This window comes from Adiantum capillus-veneris, chromosome 3, assembly GCF_014529385.1.
Source record: "Adiantum capillus-veneris isolate H3 chromosome 3, ASM1452938v2, whole genome shotgun sequence".
Lineage (NCBI taxonomy): Eukaryota > Viridiplantae > Streptophyta > Polypodiopsida > Polypodiales > Pteridaceae > Adiantum > Adiantum capillus-veneris.
This window is the reverse complement of record NC_140933.1, coordinates 146,481,276-146,505,722: the sequence shown is the minus strand read 5'-3', so window position 1 is coordinate 146,505,722 and position 24,447 is coordinate 146,481,276. Positions and strand designations below refer to the sequence as shown.

The 24,447-nt window shown below is 46.0% G+C and overlaps 1 protein-coding gene and 1 pseudogene across 1 annotated transcript in view; one reads left to right on the top strand and one right to left on the bottom strand.

Annotated features, from left to right (window-relative positions):
* The window catches only part of LOC147461876 (putative phospholipase A2 homolog 1), an 83,828-nt gene that overhangs the window by 5,466 nt on the left and 53,915 nt on the right, over positions 1 to 24,447 (bottom strand). The gene's annotated exons all lie outside the window — the stretch shown is intronic.
* On the top strand, positions 13,762 to 16,676 carry LOC147461877 (uncharacterized; annotated as a pseudogene).

The following is a 24,447-nucleotide window of genomic DNA, read 5'->3' as shown; positions in this document are numbered from 1 at the left end:
ACAAGCTTGGGATATTCTAGCAGGTCTTTATGCAAGCCGCAATGAGGCTAAAATTGCTTTGTTGCGTAAAGAGCTGGAGTCGAAGATTATGCATGAGGAAGATGATATGGACACTTTCCTTGCTAGTGTCAAGGATATCAATGAGCAGCTTATTTCTACAGGTGAAGTCATTTCAGACAGTTCACTTGTGCAGACTGTTCTTGATGCCTTACCAGATTCCTACCAGACTTTTGCTAGTACTTGGAGAGTGATGACCCAAGGAAATCCTGAAGTTGTCAAGTTTGATGGATTATGCACATTGCTGTTGCAAGAGTCACTTTCTAGAAAAAACAGGACTAGGCAACGTGCAGTTGAACAGGCTTTTATTGCTTCTCAAAGAAAGGGTTATGGACAGCAAAAAGGCATAGATTATGAAGAGACTTTTGCTCCCACTTGTCGTATGACTACTGTGCGTTTTCTATGTGCATTGGCAGCTCATTTTGGTTGGGATGTACATCAATCAGACATTGTTACTGCTTTCTTGAATGGTGACATATTTGAGGAAGTTTATGTAACGCAGCCTCGTGGTTTTGTCATAAAAGGACAAGAGGACAAAGTGCGCAGATGTAAGAAGGCTTTGTATGGGTTGAAGCAATCTCCTCGTGCTTGGTATGAGAAAGCTGACACTCATTTGTTTAAACGAGGCTTTCGTAATAGTCCAACAGAAAGCACATTGTATGTAAAGCGTGAGGGTGACGTACTTCTCATTGTGGTTCTTTATGTTGATGATTTGCTGATCACTGGACCAAATGAGAGACATATTGCTGAATTTAAGGCTGATTTGAATGCTACTTTCAAGATGAAAGATTTGGGGCTGTTGCATCATTACTTGGGTATACAGTTTAAGCAATGTGATGGTGGTATTGCCTTGTGTCAGAAAAGTTACATAGAGACATTGCTATGTAAGTTTGGGCTTGAGGATTGCAAACCTATTGCCACTCCCATGGAAACAGGTTTGAAGTTGAGTCTACATGATGCTGGTGATCTTGCTGATGTCACTCTTTACCAAACTGTTGTTGGCTGCCTCATTTATGTATGCAACACGAGGCCAGATATTCAATTTGCAGTCTCACAGGTCAGCAGATTTATGCATAGCCCAGGATCTAAGCATTGGCAAGCTGTCAAGAGGATTTTCCGCTACCTTAGTGGCACTTTACATCTTGGCTTGTTTTATCCCAAGGGGGGATCATTGCCGCCAGACTTACATACTCAGATTGGGCTGGTTGTTTTGACACGCGAGTGTCCACAAGTGGTTTTTGTTTCATGCTTGGCAGTTCATGTATATCATAGTTGAGCAAGAAGCAACCTACTGTGGCCACTTCGAGTTGTGAGGCCGAGTACAGGGCAGTCTTCACAGCTACGGTTGAGTGTGTATGGCTCAGACGCCTTATGGCTGATTTGGGTGTTGGACAGGACACTGCCGACACTATCTACACTGACAGTCAAAGCGCATTGGCAGTTGCGAGGAACCCAGTTTTTCATGCTCGCACAAAGCACATTGAGGTGCATTACCACTATGTCAGGGAGAGGCTCTCAACAGGAGAGATCAGCTTGGCTTATGTGCCAACACAGGACAACCTTGCAGATCTTTTCACAAAGGCATTGTCTCGTGAGAAGCTTGAAGCTTTCCGCAAAGCTTTGGGCTTACTCCCCATTGTGGACTGATCATGTCCTCAGGGCATGGCACTTCCCTTTACTCATGTGCCAGCTCTCGTTCACCGCATTACTCCAGGGGGGATTTGTTACCATATACATGTGGTAGTGATGTGTGTGAACACACTAGGACCGCCGGGGCATTTTTTCCCTCTTTAGGAGGTTTTTTCCCCCGAGCATTGTATATACGCCCATCACTCTAGGGCTATCTATCTTTCCATTGCACACTAAGTAACACACTCTCTATTGTGTGCCTTGAGCTTCCTTCGTCTTCTCCAAGCTGTGTGTTTCTCTGCAACCCTAATTCCAACAGATTTGCAGCCATTGATACCTATCACACGATGTGGAATATACTGAGTATGGGCGACACCTGATAGACATGGGCACCGCACATGGACTGGCCATCTTGAATGGCCTACAGAGGTTTCCTGTTGCGGGAGGTTTCACATGCTTCCCACACAGACATGGAGCCAGCACAATGGACTATGTCATGGCACAGCCGAATCTCATCTCTAGTATCCAGGATCTCATAGTTGGGCCCAGACCGGTCGGGGTGGCAGTGGATCATGCTCTTGTGTCGATGACCATCTCCTTCCAGTTCAATGTAGCACACAGGCCACAGATAGCAGCCCCTACTCGCTACACCTTCACGCGGGAGAGGGATTCTGTATACATGGACGGGATCTACAAACGCCTATGCACTAAGGAACCGGGGCGACCTATGGAGGAGCTTACTACTATACTGACACAGACATTACATGATGCAGCAGCAGAGGCATACCCATACACCCAGCCTGAGCAGAGATGCCGATCAGGGAGCATGCCTCAGAACAGCTGGTACGATAAGGAGTGCTGCCAGACTGAGCTAGACTCCAGAGGGAGGTGCTTTTGGGGGACGTCACTCACAGACAGTCACAGATTGACTTCCGACGCCTGGTGCGGCGGAAGAAGAGGGCATTTTTGGCTCGACTCTAGCAGGATCTATACCAACTATTCTTGAGTCAGGACTCGCGTGAGGCGTGGCATCTCTTTCATGAGCAGTCCCCCCCCCTGCTATTACCTCCACAGAGACCTGGGGTCAGTACGCATTATCTTTGTACACAGTACCTAGACAGCCGCCCCTTCCCAACCCCCCCAATCCATGCTATTGGGTTAAAGGCCCGTGTGCCCGGCTGCCCGTTGTTCAGCCGCCCATGTACAGCCATTCATTTACTCATTCATAGTAACTATACTCACAACTACACATTGTAGTGTGAGTACCGCCCCGCCACACACTGTGTCTATCTCCTTCTTCGTGCTGGCTCTCTGTGTGTGTGCTCTCCGATCCCAACAAGTGGTATCAGAGCTTGGTAGTGAGAGCATTGAGAGCTTCATCATCATTGTTGAGTGTGTTGAAAATTGTTGCTGTTTCATTGCCGTTTTTCGGTTTCACGCACGCGCGCATTTCTAAAGAGCAGAAGGTTTTTCTGAGCTTGGCATTGGAAGGTTCAGCACTCCGCGAGTATTTTCAGCAGGCGTCCTGAGGTTTAACCCCCCTTTCGGAGCCATTCGTGCCATCAGAAATCCCATCCGAGCTACAGACTAGGAGCTGCATTTTCCAGCTCTCTTTGGTAGTTTTCTGCTGCCAGAGCTTCCATAGCCATTACAAGTGCCATTGCTGTAGTGTCTTCCACTTACGTGAGCCCACAGCTCATTTGAGAGTGTGTAGCCTCTTCTTGGAGTGGCCTCATACACAGATAGAGTGGGAGTTTGGCGACATTGTCTTCTTCGACTACAGGTACAGGTACGGGTACAGGCTACAGGTTACAGGGAGCTTTGGATACAGGTTTCTTCTGTGGTTACAAAAACATGTATTTTGACTGTGGGACAGCCATGCATATGGTTGTGGTTTGAGTGGGAGCTTCTACTCTTCTGGGCAGTCTGTTTATGCGTGTTCTTGAGCTACAGGTTGACATCATCTATGTATGTTGATGGATGTGGATATGGCAGTTTGATAGACACTCTTTATGCATGATATTGTGGAGATTTGGTTCACTTATACATAGAGCGGGTTTGCTCTTGCTTGCAGTGTTGCAGTACGTATAGGTACTTGGTTGACAGTGGAGATTGGACTTCGTTGAGCTTGTGCATTAGTTATATGCTCACTTGGATCCATTTATGCTCACAGATTTGTGTAAGCTTGGTCAGCTTATGTCTCTGTTGTGGTTATTCAGACATGGAGTATGTTTATGCCTCTATGACAGCTCATTGTTGATGCATTTTGTGGCACAGTTTGCCTAGGCCGGTTGAGTTACAGATGTCACGGGTTTATGCATTTGTTTGTGGATTTCTACGTACGTTTTTTGACCATATTATGGGATGATTTATACTCTATGCGTTTGCTCTTTGATTGAGCAGCAGGTGTTGTCAGATTTGCAACACTACTTTGTTGTAGCAGTTTGTTGGTTGGTTACAGGTTTCTCATTGTTGCATTCTTGTTGTAATGGGCACTAAAGAGGACACAGTTTTCAATATTGAGAAGTTGGATGGTGCTAATTTCTCATATTGGAAAGATCAGATTTGGGATGTCTTGGTGCAGAAGAAACAGATTCGACCTCTAAAGTTGCAGGGAGTTAAGCCAGAGAACATGGAGAGGGATGATTGGGAGGAGTTGGATGAGATGTGCAGGTCTACCATTAGGCTTTCCCTTTCAAAGTCTGTTTATTACAATGTGAAAGATGCACAGGGTGGAGCTTATGAGCTATGGCAGCGGATTTGCGATATGTATGATAAGCATTCGGCTGCTTCTATGGTGTATTGGATTAAAAAGCTTATTGATTTGCGAATGAGGAAGGTGCTTCCATGAATGCGCATTTGAATGAGTTCAATACAATTTTCAGCCAACTTGCTACGCAGAAAATTACGTTTGAGGACAATGTAAAAGCTATGTTTTTACTTGTCACGTTGCCTGAGTCATGGGACACATTTAGAACAGCCATAAGTAACTCGGTTCCTGCGGATGAGTTGACAAGTACTAATGTGGAGTCTAGTCTTCTCACGGAAGAGATTAATCGAAAGAATAATGCAGGTAGTAAGTCTTCTAGTGCAATGGTTGTCAGAGGCAGGACTATGGACAAATATAAGTCCAACAAGGGTAAATCTAGAAGCAAGTCCCGTGCAGGCACAAGTAAAAAGGATGTGGAATGTTTTCATTGTGGTAGAAAAGGCCATTTCAAAAAGGATTGCTACAAGTGGAAAAGGGAAAATGGAGATGGTAAGAAGAAAGACCATGATGCTAAGGACAAGCCTAAGTCCAATGTCAAGATTGAGGAGTTAAATGCAACACAGGGAGAGTGTAGCTCTCAAGATGACCATGTATGTGCTCCGACTAGTGCTACTAGTGAAGAGCTTGGTGATGTGTTGCTTGCATCCTATTTTGATGACGCTTTTCTTCTCACTCATGAGAGTAGTATGCCTATGGATTGGGTCATTGACAGTGGTGCTTCTTTTCACGTTACGCCTCATAGGTCGTGGTTTCATGACTATGATGCTTCGAGCACAGGTACTGTCAGGATTGCCGATGGGCGTTCTATGCAGATTCATGGCATTGGGGATATTCATTTGGCTATGCCAAACTCTACTACGTTTGTCTTGCAGCGTGTGCGTCATGTGCCGGCTCTTGCAAAAAGCTTGATTAGTGTGGGTCAGTTGGATTCACTTGGTTTCAATGTATCTTTTGGTGATGGAGGTTGGAAGCTCACTAAGGGCAGCCTTGTTTTGGTTAAAGGTGCTAAGAGAAATACGTTGTATTCCCTTTGTGTAGCTAGTGTGGCTGATCACATTGTGGGGATCATTGAGCAACCTCCTGCTTCTTTATGGCATCAGCGTTTGGGGCATATGTCACTGAAAGGTTTGAAGTTGTTGGCACGTGCGGATTACATTCCCGTTTTAGATTTTGGTGGTTTTGAGTTTTGTGAGCATTGCCTTTATGGTCGACATGCTCGGTCTTCTCATAAGAAAAGTGTTCCACACAGATCTTTGGAAAAGCTAGCTTTGGTGCATAGTGATGTATGTGGGCCGATGCCCAATGCTTCTCTTGGAGGTGCTATGTACTTTGTTACGTTCATTGATGATGCTAGCAGGAAGGTATGGGCATACCCCATTCGTAAGAAGGATATGGTGTTTGATATATTTAAGCAATGGTTGGCTTTTGTTGAGAACCAATCAGGTTGTAAGTTGAAGTGCTTATGTACGGACAATGGGAGTGAATTTATGTCTCATGCTTTCACAACATTATGTGTTGAGAAGGGTATACGGCGCGAGCTTAGTGCTCCCTATACACCTCCTCAAAATGGTGTGGCAGAGCGCATGAACAGGACTATACAGGAAAAAGTCCGTAGTATGCTTTCTATGGCTGGTTTGTCAAATGGATTTTGGGCTGAAGCTGTTGCCACTTCTGTGCATTTGATAGATCGTTCACCTAGTGTTCCTTTGGGCTTCAAAGTGCCTGAAGAGGTATGGACAGGTTTGCCACCTTCGTATGGTCACTTTCGTGTTTTTGGCTGTGAAGCTTATGTACATGTACCTAAGGCAAAACGCAGCAAATTGGATCCAAAGAGCAAGAGATGTATCTACTTGGGTTATGGTAGCTCTAGTGAGATAGGTTATCGATTGTGGGATCCTATTGACAGGAAGATTGTGCGCAGCCATGATGTTGTTTTTCATGAGGACTCTATGTATAGAGCATCACCGCGAACGGTTGAGGTTCGGCGTGTGATATTTGAGGAGGATGGTCATCGGTATGATGCTCCCATGGCTGCTCGTGGGCAGCCCATTGACCCTCAAGTGGGAGATCAGCCCTTGTTGGGAGATCATGTAGATGTGGGACAGCCAGATGCACCTCCTGCACAGTCTTTGAGGCGTTCAGAGCGGCGTGCAAGACAGCCTCAGCGTTTTGTGCCTTCTATGGATTATGTATTGTTGACTGATTGCGGGGAGCCATCATGTTATGATGAGGCCATGTCTAGTGTTGACAAGCTCAAGTGGGAGCAGGCTATGCAGTCAGAGATGGATTCGTTGATCCAAAATGAAACGTGGGAGCTTACTCCTTTGCCAAAGGGTAAGAAGGCACTACCATGCAAGTGGGTTTACAAGATAAAATTGTGTTCAATGGATGCAAAGCCTAGGTACAAAGCAAGGCTTGTGGCTAAAGGATTCAAGCAACAGAAGGGCATTGATTTTGACGAGATCTTCTCCACAGTGGTGAAGATGTCTACTTTGCGTATGTTGTTTGCTTTGGTAGCTACAGAAGACATGGAGTTGAAGCAAATGGATGTAAAGACAGCTTTCTTACATCCGGACTTGCACGAGGATTTGTACATGGAGCAACCAAGTGGGTTTGTTATTCATGGTTCAAAGAAGATGGTATGCCGGCTTCTTAAGACCTTGTATGGGCTGAAGCAAAATCTCGTGAATGGTATCGTAAGTTTGATGCATTCATGAGTTCATTGGGCTATGTACGCAGTTATGAGGACCCATGCCTCTATACTCGCAAGGCTGCAGATGGTAGTCTTATTGTTTTGGTGTTGTATGTGGATGACATGCTGATCGCAGGGAAGTGTATTTCTGATGTGGATGCCTTGAAACATAGGCTACATGAGACCTTTGCCATGAAGGATCTTGGGGATGCCAGTCATATTTTGGGTATGCGGATCACTCGTGATCGTTCTCGCAAGATGCTCTTTCTTAGTCAGAAAGAGTACATTGACAGGGTGCTTGAGCGTTTTCATATGGAAGGGGGAAGGGCCATTAGTACCCCGTTGCCTCCATATGTAAAACTCAGCCATGATGACTGCCCTCAGACAGATTTGGAGACTACAGAGATGTCTCAGATTCCCTATGCGTCAGCTGTTGGTTCCTTGATGTATGCCATGGTGGCTACGCGTCCAGATCTTGCTCATGCAGTTGGTGTGGTTAGCAGGTACATGTCTAACCCGGGCAAGCGTCATTGGGATGCAGTGAGAGGTATTCTCACATACTTGAGAGGGACTTCAGAGTTGTCCCTATGTTATGGTGAGAAGGATATGTATGTTTGCGGATATACAGATTCAGACTATGCAGGGTCAGTGGACTCGAGGAAGTCTACTAGCGGCTATGTGTTCACAGTTGCAGGTGGACCGGTTTCGTGGGCATCACGTTTACAGCCATGCGTTGCTTTGAGCACTACAGAGGCTGAATATATGGCTGCCACTGAGGCTGCCAAGGAGGCCGTATGGCTCTCACAACTAGTGGGAGATCTTGGTATAGCTGGTGATGCTCCGATTCTACATTGTGATAGCCAGAGTGCCATAGCGTTGGCACGGAATCCTGTCTTCCATGCGAAGACAAAGCACATTGAGGTGAGGTATCACTTCATACGAGAGGTGCTAGAGGACAAGCGCATAGAGCTTGTCAAGGTACACACTGACGATAACCCTGTTGATCTACTCACGAAGTCGTTACCCTCACAGCGGTTTGCACACTGTAGATCGCTGATGGGTATGGCTTGACTTCTTTTGCTGTACTTTGGCCACTTTAAAGGCACACTGCCTTTAAGTGGGAGATTGTTGGGTTAAAGGCCCGTGTGCCCGGCTGCCCGTTGTTCAGCCGCCCATGTACAGCCATTCATTTACTCATTCATAATAACTATACTCACAACTACACATTGTAGTGTGAGTACCGCCCCGCCACACACTGTGTCTATCTCCTTCTTCGTGCTGGATCCCAACACATGCCCACACACATGTGCTTTTTTCACCGCTGAGATGGTGAAGAAAGCCATTGACAAGATGAGGACTGGGAGAGCATATGATCATGATGGCTTAGTGGCCGAGCATTTCATGCATGCCAAAGACCTACTAGCAGAGGTTCTAGCAGTTATGTTTAACCGTGCCATGTGTGAGGGCCTGCCGGACACTTGGAGCCTATCTACGATTGTACCTATCTTCAAGTCAGGAGACCCCATGGAGCCTGGGAATTATCGCACTATCATGATTGGACACACACTGGCACAGTTGTACGCATCCATTCTTGAGCAACAATTTAGTAGATGGGCAGAGAGGGAAGGAATGCGTGCAGCTGGGCAGGCAGGGCTCAGGAGAGGCTTCTCTACTCTTGACCATATCTTGACACTCAAGGCCATCATCGAGGAGGGCAGATCTCATGGGAGAGGGATCTATTGTAGCTTTGTGGACTTCCGCAAAGCCTTTGACACAGTACCCAGAGCTAGATTGATGCGTAGATTACAGGAGATGGGAGTACCCAGAGAGCTCATTTGGAGGATCATGGCATTGTACAAATCAGTAGTAGGTCATGTACGCACCCCCTGAGGGACTATCTACACCGGTTCACTCCACTATTGGGGTGAAGCAGGGCTGCCTGCTCTCTCCTACTCTATTTGGTATGTATGTGGATGAGGTTTCTGACTACATTGAGAGAGATGGTGGTAGAGGCGCACAGTTGGCAGGGACATGGATTCCACTTTTGTTATATGCTGATTATATTGTGTTGATCTCTGAATCTCCGGAGGGAATGCAACGTCAATTGGATGCTTTGCATAGGTTTGCCCACGAAAGTGGTGTTTATTACCACCCCACAGTGGATCAGGAGGTCAGCACCTACATTCACATACGGCCAGGAGACTCTGGAGTACACAGATGCTTACACTTACCTTGGAGTGGTTTTTAGCGGACCTGCATTCTCACTCAGAAGAGCAGCACAGACCAGATTGACTAGAGCCCACGCAGCATTGGGTGGATGTGTTCGCAAGTTCAGTTTCAGGAGCCTCGGACGGAGCTCTGGCTCTTTTGACACTTTGGTGGCTTCTGCATTACTCTATGGAGCTGAGATATGGGGACCTTCATTGGATCACCACGGGAGGCCGGGTCGCACTGATGGATGGGGGAACATGGAGAAACCTCTCGTCTCTATGATCTCGCGGCTCATTAGAGCCAAGGCATCAATACCACGGGCCATTATCCGAGCAGAGATAGCGGCCCCCCCACTAGTGGTTGAGGCGCTCACCAAATCAGTCTCCTTCATACACCGCACATGGAAACTTCCTAGAGACAGATATGCTCGCACTGCACTTGAGTCCTCTCAACAGTTAGCCATGCAAGGAGATACAGCATGCTGGTATGGGGAGATGACATCATGGTTTCAGGCGCATGGGTTCAACATAGACAGGTTGCCACCCTTCCAGTACTCATTGGATGCACCATCTCTCACTCTTACACAGTCCGAGATCACCAGGCTCATCCGCCAAGACCTGACCCAGCTAGACACCACGAGGACATGGATACACCAGCACAGGAATTGGGCACGATGATGGCTTTCTACAGAGACCATCTTCTCCAGCTTACGGAGGATGGTTTTGTAACGAGACCCACATACATGGACACCCACTTGTCTCATGGGATACGATGTGCTATTGGCCAGTTACGCACATCTTCTCACCAGCTGCGGATTGAGACTGGGAGATACACCAAAGTACCAGCAGAGGCCAAGACATGCCCCTTGTGTGACATGGAGCCTGAGACAGAGTTGCACTACACATGCCGCTGCCCCGTCTACTACGAGATACAAGGCCGCTTCCATTGCTTGTTTAGAGAGGGTTTTGGACCACTCTCCAGAGTCATGGGATACGAGGATCAGAGATGCCTGGGTTTGTTCTTGCTCGAGCTGCGCAGACACAGAGATAGTCTGATGAGTGGCGAGGCTAGCCAGTCTCAGAGACGGATCACAGACTTCTTCAGAGCAGACACGGGACAGCCGCAGGAGCCACTCCCACAGCAGAGCTCCCTTTCGTCTCACACTAGAGGCACACTGATCGACCGAGCGAATGAGTTGGGAAAATCCAGGAGCCCACGACTACTGAGGACTACACACCATCGACGGAAGCTACGTCAAAAGATTCGGAGCACTCTGGTCAGGCATGCACGACGCCCGGTCAGACTACTAGCCAAGGAGGAGATTGATGAGATCCGCCAACGACGGATGCTAGATCTCCTGTGTTTTAGCTATCCCAGCAAGCCGCCCATTTTGCTTAGTTCACATCGACCAGTCTAGGATCCCATAGTATATATCTTCGTCTTTGTTTTGTTATGTTGTTATTTTGTCACTCTGACTTTGTATCGGATCCACCACATTGTAACTTTATGGTCTCATAGGTCACTTTGGCCTTTTGAAGACGTTAATATAACATTTCGTTTCATTTCACATCTCTCTCTCTCTCTCTCTCTCTCTCTCTCTCTCTCTCTCTCTCTCTCTCTCGCGCACGCAGAGCACACTGCCTGCTGCACCTAGCGCACACTTCCTGCTGCATCCCTCCTTGCCTATTGCCTGCTACAGACCAGGTGAACTGCTGACTGTCCAAAGCATCTCAGGTGAAGCAGTTCTGTCAGCAGCAGGCCAAGTACAGTAGCAAGTCAGTTAGGGTTTCGCCAACGAGAAGGATTTTTCAGCAGCAGGTATAGCACGGTGGCATATTTTGCGAAAAGGGGCGAAAATGTATGCATAATGTGGTGAATGTATGCATAATGTGATAAATGTTATTGTATGCATAGTGTGGTTCAGAGGAATTGCACAAATTGTGGAATAAGCGCATAGATAGAACAAGCGGACATGAGGAAACGACCGCAGCCTCCTAGGCACGATAAAGACACTTGAGGATCGGGTGACGGCCCAGGATGAGAAGATTGCACGACTCGAGGAGGAGCTTGAAGAGGTGCGCTCACAAAGTGCGCTCGAAGAAGGGGAACTTCAACCATCGGTAATGGAAGAGCTCAACACCATAAAAGAGCAAGTGCAGGTCATCAAAGAAGGGGAGGAGCAAAATAAAGAAATGATGACTTCTTGGGTGGACATAATTACAAAAATTCAAAAGAAAGCGAATGAGGCCAAGAAATGGATTGAGGTCACCAAAAAAGGCAAAGGCTAAGAATCAACCCCCACACCCACCATCATTAACTTGACACTAGCAGAGGAGCAAAGAAGGCATGTGCGTTCCTTACATGTGAGGATTACCGGCCTCAAAGACCATAGTGACATAAAAACCCGTTTCAGCCCTCTAAAACCCCGAAACGACGAAACGGCCCAAACGTTTCGGCGAAACGAGCGAAACTAGTTGATTTTTTTCTTGCCCCCTTTTGACCCATTTGGAGATTTTTTAAGCTATGCACAAAGGCTGCCTCAAAAAATCGATAGATTTTTTTACCCTCACACACATCGAATAATCTCTCTCTCTCTCTCTCTCTCTCTCTCTCTCTCTCTCTCTCTCTCTCTCTCTCTTACACGTCAGCTTGGCCCGGGTCTTTCATGTACGTTGTTGCAGCTTGCTACCGACTTACCTTGTTCACTCGTGACTCAAGTCTCACATCTAGATTTTGGTATTTCACATGACTTGAAAGGTAAATTGTATGTATATTCAATTTATAATTATATGAACATACATATAAAAGAAACCTGTGTTTCACTTTCTTTGAGCTCCGAAATAAAACGTTTCAGAAACCTCGAAACCTTGAAACGCACGAAACCCCGAAACGTTTCATGTCACACTGCTCAAAGACCAAGATAATGTTGAGGAAGAGGTCAACGAGCTCATCTTTATGATGGGGGTTACTGCGCCAGTGCATACAAAGGCTTGGCAAGTAGGTAACAAGAAAAGTGAAAGCAAGGGGGAAACTTCCAAGGAAAGAACGCTTATCCTCCGCTTCCCCTCTCTCGAAGCAAAGGAGGCCTTTTTGAAGAAAAGACCCACTCTTAAGAAGACGGGTATTTTCTTGAGGACGACCTCACACTCTCACAAATTACTTCTATGAAGGAGGTAATGCCAGAGATTAGAGCAGCAAGGAAAAAAGGGAAAATTGCTTTTTATAGAGATGGGAGGGTCGTGATAATGGAGCAACGCTCCACATGATGGTGTGTGACCTATGGGACTAAATTAAAGGTGGCCGCCTAGAATTGTAATGGATTTCTACTTGGTGTAGGTGCCTTCGAGGATTTTTCACTGGGAGGGACATCATTTTCTATTTTGAGACACATCAGGCTCTTGGGCAATCATTGCCATAGTGAGCGGATATACATGGGGAGAGCTTGTAGACAGGAGACCCAATCAGAGCATCGAGGGCGGGGCTCAGGGGGGGTGGCAGTTTTATTCAGGGAGGATTGATACATATAGCAAAAAAGGATGAGAAGGATATATAAGGTGCAGCAAATATGAATGTTGAACTTTGCTCAAGATGAATGCTCCGAACTGTGCTCAAGGGTTCCTTTTAATTACGGAAGGGAGAGCCTTCCGTTCCTTTAGTGAGAGTGCAAATGATCACAAACAAAGTGGTAAACACTGTGAATGAAGGTGCTAAGACCGAGAGATTGTAAGGTGCAGCCGAATGAATGTTTGCGCTTTGCTCAAGATGAGTGCTCCGAACTGTGCTCAAGGTTCCTTTTAGTTCTTATGGAAGGGAGAGCCTTCCGTCCTTAATGAGAGAATACTATGGTCACAAACAAAGTGAATGGACACTGTGCGTGCAAGTGTATGAAACTGAGAGATAGAGAGAGAAGAGAGATACGACACCAGAGACATTGTAAAACCCTCCTCCGAAGGCCCCACTCGCGTTGGCGAGAGTAGTCTACTTATGATTGCACAATCTGGTACAAACGGTATACATGAAACTGATGCAAGTCTAGCCTATGTCGCAGGGTAGAATCCGTACGTACGTACGGCACCTTTCCGTACGGTACGGTACGGTACGGTACGACATAAAAAAATTTTGGGCGTTTTTTGCTCGGACAAATTCCGCTAGGGAGCGCTTCCAGTTAGGCTTATTACTGTGAAGGGGGGAAGCCTTAGGCTTTTTTAATCGACCACTGTAGCAAAAGAGTCTCTGTTCTGTTACAGAGAAGTCTGCAGAGCAGTGCACAGAGTCCTGCAGAGCCGAGCTACGCGCGTGAAAAGGTACTGCTTCTGCCACCATGCACTCCGTACTCTTCTCTCGCACTCCGTACTCCTCATGTGCGTGCACTCTTTTGCATTTGCAATGTGCAGGATTCATTATGCCGCGTAAAACCAACCCCAACTGGTCGCTCCACACCAATGTTTTGAGGATCATCACAACCACTTCTCAGCAAGGTTCTGGTACACGCTTATGGCAATGCAAGTATTGTGGGGACCAATACACCAACACTATTACCCGAGTCAAAAAGCACTTGACAGGCATCGGGTGCACTGATCACATTGGTGCATGTGAGAAAATACCATCACCTTTGAGGGAGCAGCTTATTCAAGAGTATTTTCCTGTTGGTGCTCCTGTTTTGAGAGGTGCTCCCAGCACACAGGATGCTTTACATGATGCTTTTGTTGGAGAGCTGGAGTCTTTAGGTGCGGAGACAGAGGTTGGAGGAGGTTCGGCCTCCATGCAACCCCCTACTTCCAGGAAGAGAGCACGTGTTGGTGGTGAAGGTGAGGATTCCTTGCCACGTGAAAAAGGTACATCTGAAACACCAACGCAAACCACTTTGCCTAGTCGCATCTCTTCTCAGGCTTGGGTGAAAGAGCGTCAGAGGGTGGCAGAGATGGAGATATGTCGCACTCTTATTGAGTGCAACATATCTTTCAATGTTTTGCGCACAGATCAGTGGAAAAGAATGGTAAAATCCATTGCACAGGTGGGGCCTACTGAGACATGGACAGGTCTTGATTACACAAAGATGCGCACCACTATGTTAGATGAACAAAAGGCCTTAATTGACAAGGCGCTTACGCCTGTGAAAGCTGGATGGAAGGAGTTTGGATGCACCATTATCTCATATGGTTGGGCAGACATACGCAGACGACACATAATCAATATTCTTGTGTCTTCTGCTTTGGGCACCTATTTCTTGCGTGCTGTGGATGCAGGAAAAGCAGGGGAAAAGATCACGGCTGAGTTTATTTTTGGTCACATCAAAACAGCCATAGAGGAGGTTGGCAAGGAGAATGTTGTGCAGGTGGTGACAGATAATGTAGCTAATTGCAAGGCAATGGGATTTATGGTGGAGCAACATTTTCCTGGCATAGTGTGGACTCCATGTGCTGCACATTGTTTGGATTTGCTCATGGAGGATATTGGCAAACTTTCATGGGTGCAGCCCATAGTTGCAGATGTAGTCAAGGTCACCACATTCTTTCGCAAGAAACATCAGGCTCTTGCTATCTTCCGCAGCCATAGCACTTTGGCTTTGGTTCGACCTTCAAAAACCAGGTTTGCCTACATTTACTTGGTTTTACAGAGGCTCTACAAACTTAGAGATCCACTACTACAGACAGTGGTGGATCCAAAATGGCGAGGCATGTCAAGATCGCAGGATGAATCTACAAAATACTTGCAGAGGCGGATCCTTGATGAGAGCTTTTGGCAGAAAGTGCACGCTCTTTCCGTGGCACTCAAGCCAGTCTACGTCCTCCTTCGATTGACGGATATGGAGGGATCGACCTTGGGACTAGTCTATCATCTGTTTATGCAGATGAAAGACCACGTTTCCAAATGCGATCTGTTGACTATTGATCGGTAAGGGTTCCTCATGTTCTAATGGTTGTAACTTGTCTATTTTAACCATCAAGTCTAAGTTATAACAATTAACTTGTATTGACAAGTTGTTTTGATATTTCAGCCGATCAGATTTATTGGGATGTGTTGAGAGCCGCTGGACTTTCATAAGCCGTCCCATACATGCGATGGCTGCCATGCTTCATCCTTTCTACAGGTCGCCAAAGCTATGGAGTGATACCTTGCTTAGCACAAAACAATCAGAGTATGTTGGGCTCATGTTTTCAGAGGATGATCAGCTTGGGATAGACAAGGAATTCACCAACTACATGAATGGCATTGGCGCTTCTTTCACGAGAGCAGTTTCTTTGAGGAAGGAAGCCACAAAGTATCCTTTGACGTGGTGGCACTCGTATGGGAGAGTTGGTCTTCCCAACCTCTCACGCATTGCTCTTCGTATCCTTTCCCAGGTTAGGAAACTGCCATCCATGATTACATTGTATATATCATTTTAAACTTCTAACTTCATCTTTATATTACTTGACACTTGTCACTCTCTTGCTGATGATTGCGCTCTTGCTTGATCACTGAGCAGGATTGCTCGGCTGAAGCATGTGAGCGCAATTGGAGTGCTTACTCTCTCATACACACGAAGATTCGAAATCGCCTTAGCACTTCTCAGTTGGAGAAGTTGGTGTATTGCAGAGCCAACATGAGGCTCGTGCGGAGTTACCATTCTTTGGGGCAACCCAAACAGGTAATTACCTTGATGTTGGCCACTGTAAACTCAACCTGCAAGCATATGCCATAAATAAGTCAGTTTAACTTTATTTTACTCTTCAACAGGTTGATGCGACAGAGCTGAAAATGGTAGATGATCCTAGACCAGAGGAGGTGGACCGACAGATTAGAGACGAGCAGGAGCAGATTCTCAGAGAGCTGCATAGAGAGCTCGAGAGCGTGGATCGTCGTGTGACTAGATCACGTGCACGAGCTCTTAGCCTTCCTCTACGCACGGTGGGAGGAGATCCAGACACTGTGAGACGAGAGAGTATTCGCAGGGGGAAGCTTCCTATTCGCTCCATTCGTAGGCGAGTGAATGAAGCTGTCCGGCTCATCCATGCAGAGATTGCTGATATGCCTGAGGAGGCTTGTGGTGCAGGGTGCTTGTACCAGAGTTGACATATGCTGAGCCTGACCCTGAGTTTGATGAGGAGGGCAATGTCCTTGATGATGGGGGCTTGCTCTCTACCGACGATTCATCTTCCGCATCTGACACAGACTTTTGAGGCCGCACGTCTTAGTGCACACTGGTGACTTCATGCTTTGGAGGACAGGCTGCAGCAAACTTTTATTGTTATTATGGCATTGTAGTATTTCACAGTACTTTGTTTTGGATCTTGATTTAGTTTGTATGGTATATGCCCACTTCTGGCTAATGCCATGGACATGATGTTTGAACTTTGTAGTTGTTATTTGGTCTTATGATTTATGGTCATTGGTTTTCTCATTGAGTATTGAATCTTGAGTCATTAAGTTTTTTGATCAATATGTTCATTTTAAGCATTGCATTGTTAATGAGGCTGAATTTTGAAAGGTCTGTGAACTTAAATTTAGTGTAATTGTCTTTTTTTACAAATGGTACGTACCTATCACGTACCTAAAGGTTGGTTCAGTACGGAAGTACGTTCCGTACGTACCTAAACCGTACCATACACTACGTGTACCTTTCCACCTTGCTATGTCGGTGTCGACGACGGTGATGGCGAGACCGACCTAAGGGCTGAAATCTGCAATCTTGTATCTGCTGTCCAAAAATGCTATGCGCTGAAATCTGCGGCTAGTCCGAAAACGCTGATTTTGGGGCTGTTTCTGTGGGTCTTTGTCGCTGAAATTCTGCAGGTTTAGGGCTGAAAACTGAGGTTCTTACGGGGCTGAATCTGCTACTTCTTTATGGGCTGAATCTGCTACTCTTCTATTGCTGAAAATGGCGAAGGCTAAGATCTGCAAAGGCTGAGGTCTTCAAAAACGCTAGGGCTGATGTTCTGCAAAAATACTAGGCTGAGGTTCTGCAAAAACGCTAGGTGGGATCTTCTGCTGGCGAGGATGCTGATGCAAAACGCTAGGCATTGGGGCTTGCTGGCGATGGTGTGTTGGTGCAAAAACGCCAGGCAATGGCTGATGAAGAAACGCTAGGATGGGAGGGATCTGCTGCTTGGAGGGAATCCACCAAGGCTTGGTCTTGCTGAGAAGTTGCCTGCTGAGCTTGGCTCCTGTTGCCTCTTCTGCCATTTAGTGCTAGTCTAGGTTTGCTTATATACAAACTTACTCAATTTGCCCTACCTACTTTCCAACAAAAGTCACTTAAAAATAATAAGTGAAAAATGTGAAAAATAGGTAAAATAGGCTAAATGCATTGGAAAATTTCCCTGATGGATTCTGATGGGAATGTTGATGATCATGTTGTGTGCAACCAGAGGATATGAATCTACACTAAGTGTCTAGACATGCACGGTCTGCGAACAGACTCACAAAAGTGCCAGATCACCTCCTATTCTAGACTGACTTGACTGAACTGAACCCTGATCATCCTGTAGCTTGTCCACGGACACATAGGGTTGGATGTGTCACGTGACATCCCCTCCTTTTCAAAGTGAGGTACTGGTACTGAACTGTATGGCGTCAAGGGAGATCACCAATAGCATCCGAAATCTTGGAAGAGACTCTTCGCCGGCCCACTCAGAGCTGTGGGTCGTGCAGTACTTGAACTTCATAAAGGTCTGCAATGCCTTCTTCTTTGGGCCGCGCCGAAAGCGACACAAAGTCTTCTGTGGCTCCTTCAATGCTTCTACTTCGTTTAGAGTCATGCTTCTTTCTTCTTCAAGAATCTCCATGGCTGAAAATTCATGAAACCACTTCCAACACAAAAACATGAACATACCTATTCCATGTAAAGTGAGTGGGAAAAATCTCGGCTTCCTCAAAGACTGTGCATGCAATGTAGATGAACAAAGAGACGGAGTGCCAAACCGTTCGCCACACACACGCAAACAATGAGATCGAATCTTTCTCTTATGATCTAGAGCAATCAATTGTGGCAATTCACAACGGAAATGCCCATGCTTGGTGCTCATACTTTCATGTGTTCTTTCTACAAATCTATCATGCCAAGGAAGAGACATGGAATGCGACTTCCTTACATCCATACTTTTCAGCTTTGCATGAACAATCCGCATACATCGTGCTCATTCATGAGTGAAACGTGCTCAACGTACAATATGTCATGCCTAGGAAAAGGGATCACATAAAGACGCTGACTAAAATACAGGAAACAATCACGAATGAAACACTCGCACAATGCGTGCATACTAATCATGCGGACACATAATACTTCCAGTGAGGGGTCTTTGAACCTAGGCTCGAGAGCCAAGATCGATTCTTCCTGAGGGGGTTGTTTGAACCTAGGCTCGAGAGCCAAGATCGATCCTTCGTGATTGAGCGAATCTGCAACGAGGTTAGCTTTGCTAGAAAAAGCATCAACTAACTCATCCTTCTTGTGAACAATCACATCTTCATGCAACTCATCATGCTTGTCATTGTCATCCAAATCATCATGCTTATCATTGTCAATCAAATCATCATCATGCTTCTCATAATCATGCAAATCTTGTGTGTCATGCTTTGGAGAAGAAGAGACTGAGAGAGTCTCCTTTTCTCGTGCTTTGTTCTCGCGATCAAATCTTGCTCGACTTTCTTTTTCTTCCAAGTCGTACTGACGCTCTATGGCTGCCATTTCTTCTTCGTAGTCACGATCTATGGCTGCCATTTCTTCTTCGTAGGCCTTTCTTTTTGCTTCTCTTTCTTCGCGTTCTAACTTTCTTTCCAGAAACATCTGCTTCAACTCCTCCATAGGAGTCAATCTTTGTCATAGATGGGGAAGGGGGAGGGTCGGAAAAACCTCCTGGTGGGGAAAATTCTTCTTCGCCTCGCTCATGCTCACCACCTCCAAGCAAAATACCAATTCCGCTTCAAGTGATGACCATTCTGATGTCATGGGTTCTTGTGGGTCTTGAGGTTCTTGAGGTTTTCTTTCACTTGCAAACCGTGTTTGAGAAGGGTCTTCTCTTCACCCGAGTTCTACTCCTTTCTGCGGGCGCACCCGTTGGCAGCCTTGAGCTCACACCAAGGTTGCTTTTTCCCACCTCACGTCGATTGGCCGGCCGCTAAGTGCACGGTCCGCTCTCAATGAGTGAAAAGAGGCACAAGGGGAGGCTGGACAAGCCCTTCTTTCTTGGGTTTCCTGTCACTCTTCAAAATCAAGATTAGGAATCGACACGCCCAATGTTAAGTGCAGCAGAATGAATATTTGCGCTTTGCTCTAGATAAGAGCTCCGAACTGTGCTCAAGGTTCCTTTTGTTCTTACAGAAGGGAGAACCTTCCGTTCTTAATGAGTGAAAAGAGACACAAGGGGAGGCTAGAGAAGCCCTCCTTTCCTGGGATTCCTATCACTCTTCAAAAACACGATTAGGAATCGACACGCCCAAGCGAACTTGGGTTTATGCGACTGCAACAAGCAAAAAAAATTATGTGATTCTTTCGGTCCTTTCTTGAGTGATACAGAACGCTGCCAAAGCTCTGATACCAATGCAAGGTGCAGCGGAATGAATGTTTGCGCTTTGCTCAAGATGAGTGCTCCGAACTGTGCTCAAGGTTCCTTTTAGTTCTTATGGAAGGGATAGCCTTTCGTTCTTAATGAGAGAATGCTATGATCACAAACAAAGTGAATGGACACTGTGCGTGCAAGTGTATGAGACTGAGAGATAGAGAGAGAAGAGAGATACGACACTAGAGACGTAAAAACCTCCTCCGAAGGCCCCACTCTCGTCGGTGAGAGCGTTCTACTTATGATTGCACAATTTGGTACAAACGGTATGCATGAGACTGATGCAAGTCTAGGCTATGTCGGTGTCGACGAGGTGATGGCGAGACCGACCTAAGGACTGAAATCTGCAATCTTGTATCTGCTGTCCAAAAACGCTATGGGCTGAAATCTGCAGCTAGCTCGAAAACGCTGATTTTGGGGTTGTTTCTGTGGGTCTTTGTCGCTGAAATTCTGCAGGTTTAGGGCTGAAAACAAAGGTTCTTAAGGGCTGAAAACTGAGGTTCTTACCAAGCTAAATCTGCTACTTCTTTATGGGCTGAATCTGCTACTCTTCTATTGCTGAAAATGGCAAAGGCTGATATCTGCAAAGGCTGAGGTCTTCAAAAACGCTAGGGCTGATGTTCTGCAAAAACGCTAGGCTGAGGTTCTGCAAAAACGCTAGGTGATATCTTCTGCTGGCGAGGATGCTAATGCAAAACGCTAAGCACTGGGGCTGGCTGGCGATGTGTGCTGGTGCAAAACGCCAGGCAATGGTTGATGAAGAAATGCTAGGATGGGGGGGATCTGCTGCTTGGAGAGAATCCACCAAGGCTTGGTCTTGGTGAGAAGTTGCCTGCTGAGCTTGGCTCCTGTTGCCTCTTCTGCCATTTAGTGCTAGTCTAGGTTTGCTTATATACAAACTTACTCAACTTGCCCTACCTACTTTCCAACAAAAGTCACTTAAAAATAATAAGAAAAAAAATATCAAAAATAGGTAAAATAGAATAAATGCACTAGAAAATTCCCGTGATGGATTCTAATGGGAATGCTGATGATCATGCTGTGTGCAACCAAAGGATATGCATCTACACTAAGTGTCTGGACATGCACGGTCTGCGAACAGACTCACAAAAGTGCCAGATCACTTCCTATTCTAGACTCACTGGACTGAATTGAACCCTGATCATGTTGTAGCTTGTCCACGGACACATAGGGTTGGATGTGTCACGTGACAGAGATAGAGAGAGAAGAATACGACACCAGAATGTTGTCAAACCCTCCTCCGAAGGCCCCACTCTCTATGCCGAGAGCGGAATACTATTGATTGCACAAATCTCTACAATGCAATGGACTTGCCGACGATGAGGACGACGACAAGATGAGCTGAAATCTGAAAATGCTAAGGGCTGAAATCTGCAAATCTTGTATCTGCTGAATTTTCACTCTATGTCGGTGACGACGACGATGCGGCGACGACGCGCTGAAAATACAGATGCTGAAATCTGCGTTTTCCGGGCTGAATCTGCAAACACTGGCTGATCTGACCATGCGGTGAGGATCTGCTGCGGAAAGGTGAGATCTGCGACGTTCGGGACTTGATCTACGGTATCTAGATGCTGAAAACTGAAAACGCTGATGTAGAGAAGGTTATGACGCCGGAAATCTGCAAAAACGCTAGGCTGAAATGCTGGTCCAAAAACGCTAGGGCTGAATCTGTATTTGCAACAAAAACGTTGTGGAGTCTGCTGCCGCCAGGCTGATCTGCAACTGTTGAAAACGCTAGGCTTCTTCTGTTGTTGATGAAAAACGCTGGTTGATCTTGGGTGGCTGAAAACGCTATGTCACAAACTGCTGACGTGTCAAAGCCCTGAAGAATGGAGCCAACTTGCAGATGCCGGCCGAGGGGCCTAAACCCTAAGAAGAACAAGTAACAGAAGAAGAAGTCCTACCAACTTATGGGGACCCGGTCCAACGGGGCCCCAAGTGACATAAAGGATTCAAATAAAGCTAGACTCTCACACACACACAAAAGACTTGCGCAAACTGATGACGTGGCAGAATTTTGAAAATTGCGCTGACATGATGACGTGGCAAGCTGTACGGATTTTCGCGTTTTGTGCCGACTGCTGTACGGACTTCCGTGATTTACACGGCAGCTTTTTGGCATTGCTTTTGGACCAAAAGCTTTTGAGTTTGAAGGCTTTTCATGTAAACTGCTTTTCATAGGCCAAGGGCCTTTAAATATGTACTAAGGGCTCATTCTCTGGCATGCTTCCTGGAGAAGGTGCAGAGTCTGGAGTACCGGCTTGTACTGTGTTGATGCAATATAAAGAAATACCGAAAGGGGCGCCAAGGTTTGGGGCCAATACTCACTGGGGTGGAATTCCGCCACTCCGTCTCGTGTATCGTCTCTCTCTCTCAATTCACTTGTTATTGAAGTGCTAAAAGTCTGTTCAGTCTGTTCTTTTCTATTGGCACGTGGTGCCCGTCCTGTGACACGCTGTCTCCTTGCCGGTCTTGCTGAGAAGGTGCACTTCAGTTGTGGTCTGTTGCCTCTTCTGCCAGAAAACACCAGCGCTAGCTTTTCTTATATACTGGGTTAGGTAAATTGCCCTACCCAGTTTCCCAACAAAAGTCACTTAATAATAATGAGTGAAAAATGGCTAAAATAGGAAAATTAGGTATGTGCACTGTAAAAATGCTCTTGATAGGTTCTGATGGTAATCTAATGATCATGTTGTGTGCAACCAGAGGATATGCATCTACACTAAGTGTCTGGACATACACGGTCTGCGAACAGACTCACAAAAGTGCCAGAACACTTCCTAAGCTAGGCTGACTGAATCCTTGTCATGAAGTAGCTTGTCCACATGCACATAAGGTTAGATGTGCACGTGACATCCCCTCCTTTTTAAAGTGAGGTACTGGTACCGATCTGCATGGCTTCCTTGTAGGCTGCAAACATTTCGGGATAATCTTTGAAAAACTCTTCATCAACCCACGCTCCTTTGTGGGTTCCGTGATCCTTGAACTTCAAAAAGTACTGTCTCACTTGCTTTTTTGAACCATGGCGAAACCGATCCAGCAACACTTGCTCCGGCTCCATGACTTCACCTTCATCGATGATCTCCGGTTCTTCTTCTTCCGAAATGTCATTTGGAGGTGTTCCCTGAAACACTCAACCAAGAAACATGGAAAACGTTGTGCATTGACCATGAGTTGGGCAATTGCAATTTCATTGAAACCCTCATTTATCTTTTTAATGACAGGAAATGGACCATACATTCGAAAAGACAACTTTGGACACTTCTTTCCAACTTGCTTAAGATGTTGCTTCATGATTCTTAAATACACCCAATCCCCTTCCTTGATCGAAACATGACGATGCTTATTAGCCTGCCGTGAGTAAGACTCCTGAGCCTTGCTTAGCCGAAGCTTCATACTCTTAGAAATCTCATCCAACGACTGACTTTCAACATTGGCACCAAGCATTTGACTGACCGAGCGAGTCAAAAGTGATTGGAATGGACGGCCAAAAGCTGCCTCATACGGAGTTCGACAAATGGCAAAGGAAAAAGAGTCGTTCAAAATAGCCTGAACCAATGGGAGATAGAGCTCCCAATGAGACTGATGATCATGCACATATGACTTTAAAACATCACAAGCCAACTGATTGTAAATCTCTGTCTGACCATCTGACTGTGGATGAAAAGCCAGTGCCAAAATTTTCAAAGAGTGCGCGCCAAAAATTGGACGTGAACTTAACATCCAATCGATTTTGGCAAACCACAAAGGGGGTACCAATGCTTGATGAACAACCGTGCTACATCTTGTGCGGTGACTGTGGCCTTACAAGGAATTAACATGCAAAACTTGCTGAAACGATCAACAATTGTCAAACATTGAGTGTTCCTTGAATACAAACTAGGTGGAACATTAGTCACAAAATCCATGGAAATATCTTGAAAAAGTCCATCAGGAATAAGCAGCAGAAGCAAGAGGCCTTGCAGCTTATCCCGAGGAGCTTTTACCTTTTGACATATAGTGCATTGTGTGACATAACGAAACACATCTTTTCGCATTTTATGCCAATAAAAGAATCTTTCTATTTTTTCCAAAGTGTTCATTCCCTTGTGCCCACTCGTGAGAGAGTCATGTGCATCATGCAATATGGTTGACCTGAGAGAGGGCAACACACATAGACGTTGGCGAAAATACAATAACCCATCAAGAATGAGATAGTTGCTTGGCCCTTGGGAAGCAAGAGCCTACAACCATTGCTTACCAAACTCAGAATCCGCGTACTGGTTCTTCATACTGTCAAAAGACACACCCTCAAGAGAAACTGTGGATCTTTACTCAAGAGCCAGGACTTGTCCTTTGCGACTTAACGCATCTGCAACAGGGTTAGCTTTTCCAGGCACATACTCAATCAAACCTCCAAATTGCTCAAAAAATTGTGACCACCGTGCTTAGCGATCACTCCAATGTGTACTAGGCATAGACTGGAGCCACTTGAGGGCTTGGTGATTTGTGCGAACTGTAAACTCTCTACCATCAAGAAAATGCTT